The following is a 13,607-nucleotide window of genomic DNA, read 5'->3' on the forward strand; positions in this document are numbered from 1 at the left end:
CGTTAATAGTTCTGAAAATTTTAAACATCTTCGCTCACTGGTTCTCGCTGGTTTCGTGTGGTTTCTGGCTCATTTCCCCCAGGGAAGAGATTTGATAAGGTATGCGAAGGGTTTGGCAAGCAAACTGCGTACTACAATTAGAAATGAAATGATTGTTTTAAATTCCAGCTTTTTTTCACACTGGGGACGGATCTTAAAAGGTCGTGACTGGATTAAATTAAAAATTATAAACTTCATCTTGCTCTGTTACGGGTGGCATCCGTGTGACGATGACATCTGACACCTGGTGGCTAGATGTATGACCATCTTTCGTAAAACAGTGTACTCCTGCTCATCCCCATTACCTCCTGCAACACGTGTTAAATCACCGAGCGGATTGTTCGTCTCACATGGGCTGCATATCTTCCTCTCGATGCGATTGCAGGACTTGTGGAGAGCAATTCTGTGTGTGTGTGTGTGTCTCATTACTTCGTATCTCAACGATACGCCTCATGCCGCTCGCATCAACCGTCACGAAAAGCTTCAAGTGTGGGAATAAAATACGGCTCCCCAAGTGTGCCCGTGATTATCACACTTGACGTTGTGTGAACAAGTGGCAGCTGCTTCGGCATACCGGTGTGCCCGGTGGATGCCTTCCACTTTGCCTTTCTTCGGTGGTAAAGCACATTTTTATCAACCTCACTTGTGGGAGGTCATTTTCGGTTGGAAAGGTTAGCGGGATGAGTGGCGAGATTATGAGGGCTGCTGGTGTGATTTCGCAGATAACGCTGTCCTGTTGCATTGCCAGCTTGCTTTGGCTGCAAAAAGGATAAGAAGGGACATATTCATAATGATACAGCATTACAACTGGCATCCCTCTTGGCCCGAGCAGCACTAGCGAAGGAGCAATAACTTTACGTTCCCCTGGCGAAGGTGCCTCAGCCAAAACACTTGACATTCGTAGCAACTGACAGCATCTCATGTTGCTTAATTTTATGGCAATGATGCTACTGGCGCTTTTCGGTTGGTGTGCGTGTGTGTGCCTTCGGGGCCATCGTTCACAAGTGCCCTCTTGATGTGACCTTGATGTGGAAGAGGACGTGACGATTAACCAGAAGGGAAGGACAAGCAGGATCAGCTTCCGAATTATACGGGGCTTATACGCTATCCACCACCAGCAACTGCTTACTACTGTGCCGTGTGTTGAGAGCTATTTGAAAAACATGAATTGGCAGTTTCACACGTCTACAAGCGCATCACGTTGGTGGTCTTTTGGATTGACTACTTTGGTTGGTTGGGCAAGCATAAGTCTTTGAAATCCGTTACAGAGTTCGCTTATTCCAATCGGTCAGTCGAAGAGGAACGAAACACATCAATTAAAGTATTAGCTCATTATGTGGTTTTCTAGTTTCGAGGTGGTCGGGTACAATTAGCAACTCGTACAGTCCTCCAATATCAACATGTTCCAAACATTTTCCCAAAAACAGTATTAGGTTAGTTTGCAATAGGCAATTTGGGCAATGGGAACCTCAAACTTATTCTCTTGAATCGCACTTCCAGCATATCCCCTTGTCATAATGATTTGGGAGAATAATTGTGTCGGAGCGTTACGAGCTTTAACAATCGATAAGCATGAAGCGAACATTACCGTACCGTACCAATGTCTGTGCAGCGGGATAACAGAAGCGGCTGAAATAATACGCATCCCATCCATCCGAATACGAAATGTGTAATTAAAAGGCTATGACATTAGTCCCGGAACTCATTATAAATGAGCAAACAGTCGAACGGTTTGCAATCGGGCAAGCGTCGCAGTCCCTGCTGCGCTGCACTACGTGTGTATGTGCACCGGCATTAGATTTATCCTTAGTCGGAGTGCAATGGAATTGAAATATTCCTGCACTAGAGGTGCACGGCTCAGCTTTGCACAAAGGTTCTCACGTTACGTTTACTAACTACATCCCCGCTGCGAACCGTAGGGAGTGAGGGACCGAGCTTTGGCATATTGTTTCTAATTAGTCCAGAATTTCACGCCATGCACCATGCGCCAGGTATGGTGGGCAGAATTGAGTTGGCAAAAACGGAGGCAAAAACCGGCTCATAATGAATACTAGCAGCAAGTGAACAGCAGCCCCCGATTCATCCGTTGACGAGCAGAAGCCGGTCGATTTCATATCTGGATTACCCGGAGTAATCTGCTTGCCGGTGCAATGCACTGCCGTGTGTGGCGCTTTATATGCCACAAAACCAAACCCACTGTCATAACGAAACTAATTTCATTAGCAACTGAATACGATAAAATATCTTCCGTCCCAGGGGTTGGGTCCGAACGTACTGTGCTGAGAGGGTATTGTGCCAGACGCGGGTAAAAGGGGAAAGAGATTTGCAAAGCCTCATACTTTGGAAATGCCCGAGAGTCTGAGGTATTTTCTAGATAAGAGCATTTGCATGATGCATCATGCATTGGAGTTTGTGATGGTGGGGGGGGGGGGGGGGTGTATCTGCCTTAGTGTCCAAAAAGTGGCTCAGTTTCTGTTCGGATCCTCGGCAAGTCGGAGACGTGCTGGAACCAGCCATTACTGCACATCGTTGCTAGCTACCTTTTGCCCGGGATACAATCGGCTACCAAACAAGCGCATTTGCAAAATAATTCTAAGACTGAAGATGCTCGGGAATGGAGCAAGAAGGCTCCATCGTCGAGAAAGGATTCAGGGATGCAGTCATCGAATAGCAACGCTATGCAGTGGCCTACTCAGTACATCGACAAAACGAATCGAGACTTCAGGCACTATCGCTTCTGAATCATCAACACTTCTTATGCGGTTGGAGCGTGAGAGTTGCCGTTACGGGACTTTGCTTGAGGGGGGGGGGGGGGAGGCTCAGGCAAATGACTGAGACTGTACCTGAAGGAAATGGTACCGAACCGCGAAGGATCGGCAGCAAAATGGAAGCCTCTTAGCAACTCAATTAATTAGAAGCGTTTCGGTCTTTGTGTGAAATGCAGCTAAGTAGAAGCATTCCAGTGGGCAGAAGGCGGTACGGACGTTCTAACCTGTACTCCGCGAAAAATCCCACCACCCAGTTAGTGAGCAGCGTCGGCGAAGCCAACCAACCAATGCAATCTCTTTGAAGGATACACCACAGCCGGCCCAGTACGTTACTTTTTTTAACCGGAAGCCAGAAAACTTCTTGCTCCAGAAGCTCCCCGGAACGCGGAAGGGTGGAGCAAAACTCCGGGCAGGTTTCGGATGTTCTTTTGTATATTGTATGTTGCACACCCCCCTTTGAAAGCGGATAATAAGTTTTGCTCGACTCAATTATGACCCTCGCTTCATTGTTCGCCTTCAGGACACGCAATAAGATTGGCTTCGAAGCATGCTTCCACTGCAGCGTTGTTTCATTGTGATGCGCACACGGAACTCAACCAAAAAAAAAAAAATGGATGAAAAGGGATTAATTTAACGATTCCGCAAAGGATAATGCTGCTTGATCAATTAGAAAGTTTTAGCCCCTGCTGCACGTTTCTCCTGCCACTGGCTTTTCCCTGCTGTTTTTTTTGACGAGCATTTGTGCTCTACACTAATCAAGTAATGTGCTTTGCAGTAGGTTGGTAGAATGAATGATTAGATTTTGCGTGATAAGATTATCATCCAACCGAAAGTGGGGAAATTCGGTGAGATTTGTGACATGATTCGTATTTTTTCAACCACAAACAGAGGATGCGTTTCTGCTCGAAAAAGCTGCAGTGGGCAGCTGCAAAACGATCTCACTTAATCTCGTCCAGCCGGCATGATGTGACTTGCTGTGACAATTTTATCCATAAATAATCACCACCCATTTGATGCACCGTCTGTTCGTTTTACTTGGAATGTCCGGATGTCTAAGCACTCACAAGGAAAGACCCGATGATTTTATCGATTCACCATCAAAACGTCAACGTAGGGCAAAATCGTTCTAGAAGATGTTCTTATCCAGACACATACATCAACCCCCACACTCTTACACACAGTTAAACTCGATCAATTAGAAAATTGCGGAGCAAAAGTTGTACGTAGGCGCAGGGCACACTCCACCACGGTGGCAAGCTTTTGCCGCTCGGACTATGAAGTGGTTTTTGCGTGGAGCAACTTTTGTGCAAGGATAATAGTTTTCTTCCTCAATTATGAAGATCGGATTTCATCCCGTCAGCCGGAAAAGGGGTTGGGCACGAGCGGACGTATCCATCGAACTAGTTGCCCCTAACAAAAACTGACCCAAGCCCGGCACATGATGAACTTCCCTTGGCAACGATTGAAGTTTTCACTTTAGCTCGGCAGCAACGGTAAGGTTTGCGCCCGTTTTATTTGCATTGAGTTTGCTACAGCTCAGCAGAACCGATCGGTTGGCATGGTTTGAATAAATCATACTTCCGGTTCGGGTTTGCCGCTTCACATAACTCCACAGGACACTTTCGAGCAATTGTTTCCACTCGTTCGACGACAACGGCTCAACTGCTGTTTGATGAAGTCGTACCGATAAGGAACAGATGGTACTTAATATTTACTTCACCGCATAACTCATCAAAACTTTTATCGTTTTTTTTTTAGTTTTTTTGCTGTCGAAAAGTATACAAAACAGAAAAAGGGACGTTCACTATCTGCTTGTACAGAGCTGTGAAGCTTAAATTCATCTTGTACTGAAGCACAATGGTCGGAAAGATGGTCTTAAAAAAAGCAAGAAAAATTTGCTATTTAGAGTTATTTTTAGTGAACGTTCCTTAAGTAAGACTTTTAAAACGAGCATAAAAATGCAATAAAAGAGTATGAATTACACCATTTTTTACAAATGTATTTTTGGCTATGATTTTTCATGTACTTTTCCCACAATTTCGATCAGCAACAAGAAGAAAGACTCTCGGGAAAAGAAACACCCACCGATGTCGTACCACACTTTCGGCTTCTAGCAATTCGTATTGCAATCGAATTTTCAAGTAGTCGATAAAGAAACTCACACCCGGGAAAACTCACCGCACCGGGGAAGCAAAGAAAAACGACTTCACACCCTTCTGCTTATGGGCTTACCGTTGAGTTATCGTAAGAATAAATAGCAACCGTTTTCCTTCCGCCCCGTATCAGCCGCAACAGAGTTCGACTCTGCCAGCACGCGTGTTTGTAGCGATGACAAGTGATGAAGGTGCGTTAAAAGAATGGTTCCCACCGGTTGAAGTATGCTCCCCCACACGCATTCACCCAAGAACGGGGTCGGAAATTGAGCAAGAGGAAATTGAAAGCTGGCAGGTAACGGCCCACCTCAAGCTGCTGGTTTATTCCTTCAGGAGCAGGAATTATTGTGCTGAAGGATGGGTAACCAAAAAATAAGTGTAATTTTATTTGATTGATTTCGATGCATTACAGTGTGTGGAACGCATAATGTGTTGCTTTCTTCTACATCTAAACTTATTTCCCTTCCAATTAGCCGGCACAGCAGGTACCGGGAATTTGTCCTTCTACGGCTCATTTCCTCCTTTCTGCCATATTCATATCGAAGGGAAAAATCTCTTCCCATTTTCTTCACAAACACTCATCGGAAACGGAAGCTTACCGCGAGCGTGGTTGTGTATTTCGTTCCTTCAAAATGTCAATTATTTGTCACTTTGCTGCCATTTCGGGAGGTTTGTAAAAAGGACGTGGAATAAATAAAAAAAGGTACGGTATGTTAAAATCTTGACACCTCTCGTTGCGGGATACTGGATGATGGTTGATAAATTAAGTAACGATCGTTTGGGCACAACGTGCAACACGCCACTCTCAACAGAGGAAGGCAAATGTGGGCAAAAAATGACGAAGGAAACCAAACGGTGGAAAAAATGGGCATAAAATTGAAGATCAGAAAACATCTGGTGCACATCACTTGGAGAAAAACCAACACACAGACTTGGTGCTGATGTGGCCGGTGTGTTTCATCTGTCGGTGGTCGCTTTTACCTTGCCTTGCCTCTTACCCTTTAGAGCGTAATGTAAACATTTATGCTAGCGCGTTCCGCCCCAGAACCATGGATAAAACAAACGGCGAATGAAAATTCAAACGCAGCTTCAAAGCGTTTGAGAATGAAAATGGAAAACCCGTAAAGAAAAAAAAAACCCATACACCACTGAGGGTTTTGCTGCCAGGAGACAGAGGTAGTAAAAATCATTATTATCGCTTTCATCGGAGACGGCGCTACATTAGTGCAGTGGTACAGTTGGTAACATTGTTGCACTGACACGTTTATGGACGATGGGACGTTTTTATTGCTTGGCTAGTTTCCCGATAGTTTATACACGTTCAGCATTACATTTGTGGTAGGAAAAGATGAAATGAAGCTCAAAATAGGGTGAATATTTTCGTTTAGTTGCACGGCATCGCGAGGATTATTGACGCATTCCCATGGTGTATTGACGATAGCTGAAATATTTTTCATGTTTGACCGAGGTTTTTTGACGCTTTTAGTGGTGAGGACTCTGGAGAGGATTTAGGAATGTAGTCTCAGAGACTCAAAGGCTCTATAAATAAATGATATCGAAAAAATACTTAAAAGCTAACTGCCGATTTTACATCGGATTCAAAACCGAAATTCAAATCGCATTCTACTAAACAAACTAAAAATTTGTTCTGCATTACAACCCTTGAATGATTGAATATTTGTAACATTTTTAAACATTTTTAAAAACAAAACCAGAAGTAAGAAATCCAACAAAAAGAGCAGCAGCAAAGCTCGGCTCATATTTAAACGGAAAAGAACTAAGGATAAAAGAAGATCCTTTGCTATGGTGGAAAAGTAGACTGGAAATGTATCCTACAGTTAGTTAACTAGCCAAAACCGTGCCAGGCCAGGCAAATTGGATGAGATTGGTGTAAAATTTTTAAGACTTTGAAATTGGTTTTACTGTTCCTTAAAGGCACCAAAGCCCAATGCATTTAATTTCCATCTAAACATAAGCTCAAAAATCATACCTCAATGCCCCTGTTTAAAGTTTTGACATAGTTTGCCTATGTTGTGCTCTTGAAACACCCGAAAAGAAGAAACGAATTAGGTAAACATTGGACCACACAAACGTCCTTCAGTGTGGGGCTAAAGGGGACACCCGGAACCGACATGTGATTGAATAAACATATATCTGCTAAATTTGATTGGTGCTGTCCTCTGACAACAAAAAAAAAACCCCCCGAAGACCCAATTAAGATCATCATGTAAGCCTTGTCATTATCGGATCGTACCGTCGAGCTGCTCCATCAAATTACATTTTCATAATTCGGCTACCGGCGTTAAGCGCTTTACTAGCCCGGTTCGAACACTCCACATCGTCTCACACACAACCACAAATTGATTCTTAATCCACGCCAGTCATTGAAGCAAACGTTAAGCAACCATTTAATCATCCAAGCACACACTCACGAGCCATCATCGAAAGGCACCCGATTCCCGAGATGGCCGTACGCGCGAGGCTCGAAACACGCTCCGTCATCAATCTTGTCGGACGGGACGAAACCGTAAGGTGCTAATTGCTATTGTGGCGATCACTGCACTGTTGTAGGCACTGACGACATCGAGTGTTCAGGTTCCAGCTTCCACGGAAGGAAACGTTCCGTTTGGGCTTGTGTTGACGGAACCGAGCGAATCCGTCGTTCGTAATATCGGAATCCTTTTCCGAGAGGAGCGTTTTTTTTCTTTTCGTTGTCGTCATTGTATTTTGGGTCTGAAATATCGATGACTCATTTTGGGCCGATTTCGAAGCATAATTTGGATTGAGCACACCAATCCGATCGGTTTTGGAAAGATTGATGAGCGTGTACCGGGTTGATGATTTTTGCGAAATCACGATCGCTCCGGCCATCGTTACCGGCAACCACTGCAATCACTCTGAGAACATCCAACTCGCCGATACCTTTGGGGGCATGTGTCAAGGTTTGCTTTAAGGCTGGCAGAACAGGCGGTCAGGTTCAAGATCGTGTTCGTTCGCTTGCAGCTCGATGTCTCATCGCTCGGTCAGTGTTGGAACTTAGCCTTCCTTCAGCCGAGGCTCATAAATACGGCTTAATTAGACGATGACGATAATCGCTGAATCGACGACTGCCTGGTGAGGTGCGAGTGAAGAAGCCACATTCCACCTCGAGAGCGTAAAAAGAGGCCCACGGTACATCCTGCCCAAGAATTGCGCGCTAGAACGAACCGTGCGGCTGCCACGTTCTGGAAGATGAGCTCATGCTAGTGATGAGCGCACCGTTAGCGGAGAGTGCAAAAAGGTGTTGATAATTGATGGGTTGAAGGCTGAAGTAACTAACGTGCCTTCGCATCGTCTTACTTCGCTAGGCGTACCGCGTGGCTACGCAACGTTAGCCAGACAGTGGAAGCCACTGACCTTCGATTGTGGTAGGTTGAGTAGCAGAGAGCCTCACCAAAATCCCACTTCCGTGGTGTTTAGCTCTTTATGCTTTTTGCGTTGTTTTTTTCGATGATAAGAAGACTCCCCTCATAAGCACACCACTTGCGTACTCAAGAAGGTGTGCTTCACTTCACATCTTTCATTAGGAGTTTTTTTTTTCTTTTTCACTTCGGTTTTAAAACCAACAATAAACTAAATAAAGCACAAAAACTGCCTACCGCTTTAAATGTTCTCAAAAATCCAAAGCCCTCACCAAAGGCAAGCTTTACTTGCTTGTGGACTTGATTTGCAGACAGGCAAGTGGCGGATTAAGCCTTTCTGGGGCCCGAAGCGAACCGGATCTCGTAACCACCAGCCGAAATTTGCTATTTTTCCGGTTTTAGTGACCCATGTGAAGCCATATAATCGGATTTATAATTAACTTTCGTTGCAATTACTAGTGATCGCAGAGCAATGATCTAAATAAGACAAAAACAGCAGAAAAATTTAAGCGAAGGGATCGGTTTAAGTTATTCGTCAAATAGATGCGCTACCCAAGGACACATAAAACGGTATGCTGCACGCCTTGATCGGACTAAAAATGACCGATTTATCCCCCTTTTTCGTAGAGTAAATGGGTGGGTGGGAGAGGAATCGGGATAAGGTGTCCGACAAACAGATACGCGACCCAAAGACGTATCCGACGGTATGAGGAACGCCCCGATCGGACTAAAACTGAGCGAGTTATGACCGATTTTTCATGGGCAAATGTGGTCCCAGAAACTCCCGGAAAATTCTGCAAGCAGAATTCCCGTTGGAAACCGTCGATAACTCGCTCAGTTTTGGTCCGATCGGAGCGTTCCCTTATTGCGAGGTATGCGTCTTTCGACCGCGAATCTTTTTGTCCAGTAACTCGGACGGATCTGAATAGTTTTCTCTTCGGAGAGAGACAATATTTGTCTGTGAAACAAAATGCAAATTATAACGATATTTTGTTCTACATTTTTTAAAGTAATAAATCCAATTTGGATTTTTTTTTCTTTGTCTATAGATAGCAATAAAAGTAAAACTGATGATACTAGAATTGGCTTTATCACCAAATTAGATTGAGTGTTACGACTAGGCGCCGTATTTCCATCCCTTCCTGTGTTTTTTATGCCTTGAGAAATATTCTCAAGGCATTTCCTCCATGTTTTTTGTTTACTTGTCGGCGAGGGCTGGACGGGTGCCACTGACAAACTGAACCGAGCTCCCTGTAAATCTTCATAGAAGAGGTTTGGTGGCCCCAGGCGACCGTCTGCTCCACTCATAGGTTTATTCTGCCACTAAGACAGGCCTTTTGACAGTCAGCGTTACCCGGAACCGTTTACCGGCTGTTAGTTGATTTTGCAAAATTACCCAACCACTCGTGTGAAACAATGCACACAGTTCCGCTTGCGCTGCATCCTACTACCCACCAAACGGTTAAGGACGCTCTGACAGATAGTGGTAGCCACTTGCAATTGTGAAGCATCTCGGAAAAATGGGAAAATGGCATAGAACGATCGAGCGTCGAGCGTCGAGTGTGAAAGATAAATTATATCCGAAAAGCTCACATGATTTACTGGCCCGGCTCATGATGAGACTATTGCCCCTTTATGGCATCTTGCATCGTGCATCGCTCGCACAAACTGCATCCATGGTTGAAAGAAAGCTGCCGACACACATTCACACAGTATAGTATGCGAAAAAAAAGGGAAACAGAACATGTCGGAAGAAAAAGCGATACGGAAAGCACCCCAAAGGTCCCGTCGAGTGTGTGCATGCATCTTGGGAATGGATCTTCTTCCAGTGGCTTGCACATCACTCCCGGAAATGGATCGTCTGGTGAAAATGGTGCTAAAGAGTGCCTTCGGAATGTGATGGGAAGCAGAAAAACGACGCATCATGTGTGTGAGGGTGGCGCATCCTTTCGTGCCGTCTAAAAGAAATCTCCTTTTGTGCGATACGTACTCGGGGATCCCTTGGTTGGTCCGCTGCCGAAGAATGTCTACGTCGTAATCGCACTCGCAGACAGTGTAGCTGAAGTAAAAAGCCGGGAACGGGTTTTTCGGGGGGAGAAGTTTTGGAGGAGCATAGCTCAAGCAGGGGGTATCCCTTTTGGGATCTAAAGTTGTTTCCGGGTCGGCGGAAGTGATGCCTTGATGCAGGATGCTCGAGAATGAACGGTCTGGAAAACGGGGTAACGATGATGGGTGCTAAATGACGAGTTATTATTTCCAACAGACAAGTGGTCGGGGGTTGTTCAGTAGGGCAAGACTGTCTCGAAATTTGGAATCCTTTGGATGCGGTTTGGTTTGGACGAGGCGGGAAGCGGTTGGTGGTGAGGTTGTTTGTTTGAATTTTGGCTTTATGACGCAAGCAAAGGGCATCCCTTTCTGTAAGATTACTAATGCTTGATGAGCGTCATAAACTAACTGGCTGAGATGTATTAGACGTAGTGTGTTCAAGGATTGTATTACTGGTCCAATTAAATATCCCTGTTGTGAAGAAGACTGCTTGCATTTTTGTGTGCTGTGCCGCAGGGATTCTTATTGCTTAGATGTAACGACGTTCGTATTTTTAATTCGTTTTAAAATACACACAACTCCAGTACGGTTTGAGATACAAGGACGTGTCGTTTTGTGAACAGGAAGAACGCATATCCGACCGGGTTTTATTTTCCTTTCGAATCCAAATGAGTCGTCCGCAACTAGACGTCAACGAATTGAATGCATTGCTTAGGTTGACACTCGCTTTATCATAACCTAGTGCTAAGGTTTTACTAGCAGCGACTACATTCCTCAGTTTCGAGTCACACATTTGCTAGCGTGCAGGAACAAAAGGGATTTTCTCTTACTCAATAGCAAAGCGCCACCATATCATCTACCAGCGCACAACCCGCCAGCGGAAGCGTGAAGCGGATGTGATGATAAATGTTCCAAAAACCACACCGCATTGACCGCAACACTTACTACAAGGTTCGGTGTGCGAAGAACGCCCCATGGATCTCCCCATGTAAATGTTCTGCAGCCGGGATACTCCAACTGACTTCAAACTTCGCTCGCACGATGGAGTTGCTGCTACACGATTCGTCGCGTAAGTCGATTTCCCAGAGATAAAACGCACGGCTTTCCACTGAGATATGTCCCACAATGCCCTAACCATTGGCAAAGCCTGGATAGACCGAAGTGGATGTTTGTTTCACCGCCTTCCCGACCGGGTGGCAAGGGTTAAAATTTGAAATGAGCTTTTTCGTAAAATCAAATGTGATGGCTCCATTATGGCCTGCCGGAAGGTTGGCGATGATCGAAATAGGGGCAAGCAACCGGCTTGTTTGCCTATCGGAATCAACGAGTTTGCGAAATGTATACACGGCACAGGAGCTTGATAACGTGTTCTTGGCCCTAAGAGCAAACAAAAGTCAGCAGTAGTTGCCCACCCCCTCCCTTGGTACCCACAGCTCGTGGATCATTTCGTGGCAACAGCAGCAGCAGCTGAATCCGCGTTGACTCTGGTCGTGTGCTTTGTGCGCTCTGTCTATCTCCCAATGGCAGCATGTGGTCCCCGGAGACTTTGTTTGACGTGGACCACCGGCAGCGAAGCGCTTCTGTTCCGGATCATTGTTTCTAGCAGTCGTTAGCCAGCGCTAGACTGGGTACGCGGTGGCCCGTCAAGCATCCCGCACCAAAAAACTAACCCGTTAGCTGATAGCTTTTCGCGTTGGATGTTGATTAGGCGACGGTAATGTTGGATGAGACACTCGCGAACTTTACCAGATTGCAGCAGCAGAAAACTGGGATCATTAGTAGAACCTGTGGCTGTCATCAGCATGTGCCAGCCGGCCCCTTACTGGTGAGTCAAAGTTGGCGAGTCATACATGCACGCCGAAACCGCTCCAAAACCGTTTCTACCCATGGGATGTTTAGAAGTCGATAAACAAGTTTTGGATGAAAATAAATTTAACTCCACAGAACACAGTTCTCTGTGGCGGACGAGACACATACCCATGGTCAGTGAACACGGAAAAACCTTCAACCACGTGTGACCACCACTAGCGAGGCACCCATCTTGCAGTTACCGGTGGGGAAAAAGAGTATCAAATCGAATGAACAGTGCACATCGAAAAGTGTTTCCATAGGCTGCGAGAACCGCAGAAAAACAATGGAGCACTAAAAGCCGACACGGCTTAGCAGGATATTGTCCACGTGAAATCTCACACACTCTGCCAGAGACGAACAACAGCTGACAGCCTGAGAGAAGAGTGTGCTTAAAGTCTCGGCTGATGATTATACTGGCAGGAAAATCACGACGTTACAATCGACCAACGTAGCAGCGTTAATGAATGAGGAAGCTCAGCTCGTTTAGCTGACAGCCCTCGAGATCGAATTTATTCGCGGACAGAATGCAGCAGCAACAAAAGTCTGATCAGTTTTACACTAAACAATTAAATTACAATGGCTCGCCCAGGGAAGACTTGAACTACGACTGAAATCTAAAGTGCTAGACGTAAGCATTCTGATAAAATCTTCCTCTCAGGAAGTGACCGTTGGGATGATGGTATTGAGCTATCTTAAGGTCTCGCGTACCGGATGAGAGAAGATAATTAATTTACAGCTCATCCGACCGACATCCCGCAAACAACTTGAACCCCAATAAAAATGATGACGGGACCCTCGGTCGCAAGCATCATTCAAACTCCAATCGAACACCATCACCGGATGACTCGTTGATCATCCAATCAGAATGATAATTATCAAAGCAAATGAAGCCATTAAAAAACCCTCTCTAGGAGGAAATGAATTAAAAACGCATTACTCGTCACAAACACAATTCGTGCTTGGAGGAAGCCCCTCAACGTTCGCGTCATCCCGTCGGTTAGCGACGTGTAAAACGTGGCCGGAAGACGGCAAGAAATCCGTTCCCGTCACTCGGAACTATTGTATGCAAAACCGGTACGGTACCCGGGGAAGATATGAGTTGGAATGTGAGATTTGCGCAGCCGTTAAGCTGACAGTGAGCCAAGGTTGGCACGGTTTTTGGCTTCTATTGTGATATATCTTGAGCATCTCACGCAATCGATCAACGTTGGCCGTTTTTGCGTGATCGCTATCAATCGGACTTTTTTCAAAATGGTAAATTTGCTCAGCAAAACATTCGGAATGCGCCATCAGTAAGCTCTTTCTTCGATTGTGTAAGAAGAAAATAACTCGGAAACTTAGCAGGTTGC

The sequence above is a fragment of the Anopheles maculipalpis genome, chromosome 2RL, assembly GCF_943734695.1.
Source record: "Anopheles maculipalpis chromosome 2RL, idAnoMacuDA_375_x, whole genome shotgun sequence".
Lineage (NCBI taxonomy): Eukaryota > Metazoa > Arthropoda > Insecta > Diptera > Culicidae > Anopheles > Anopheles maculipalpis.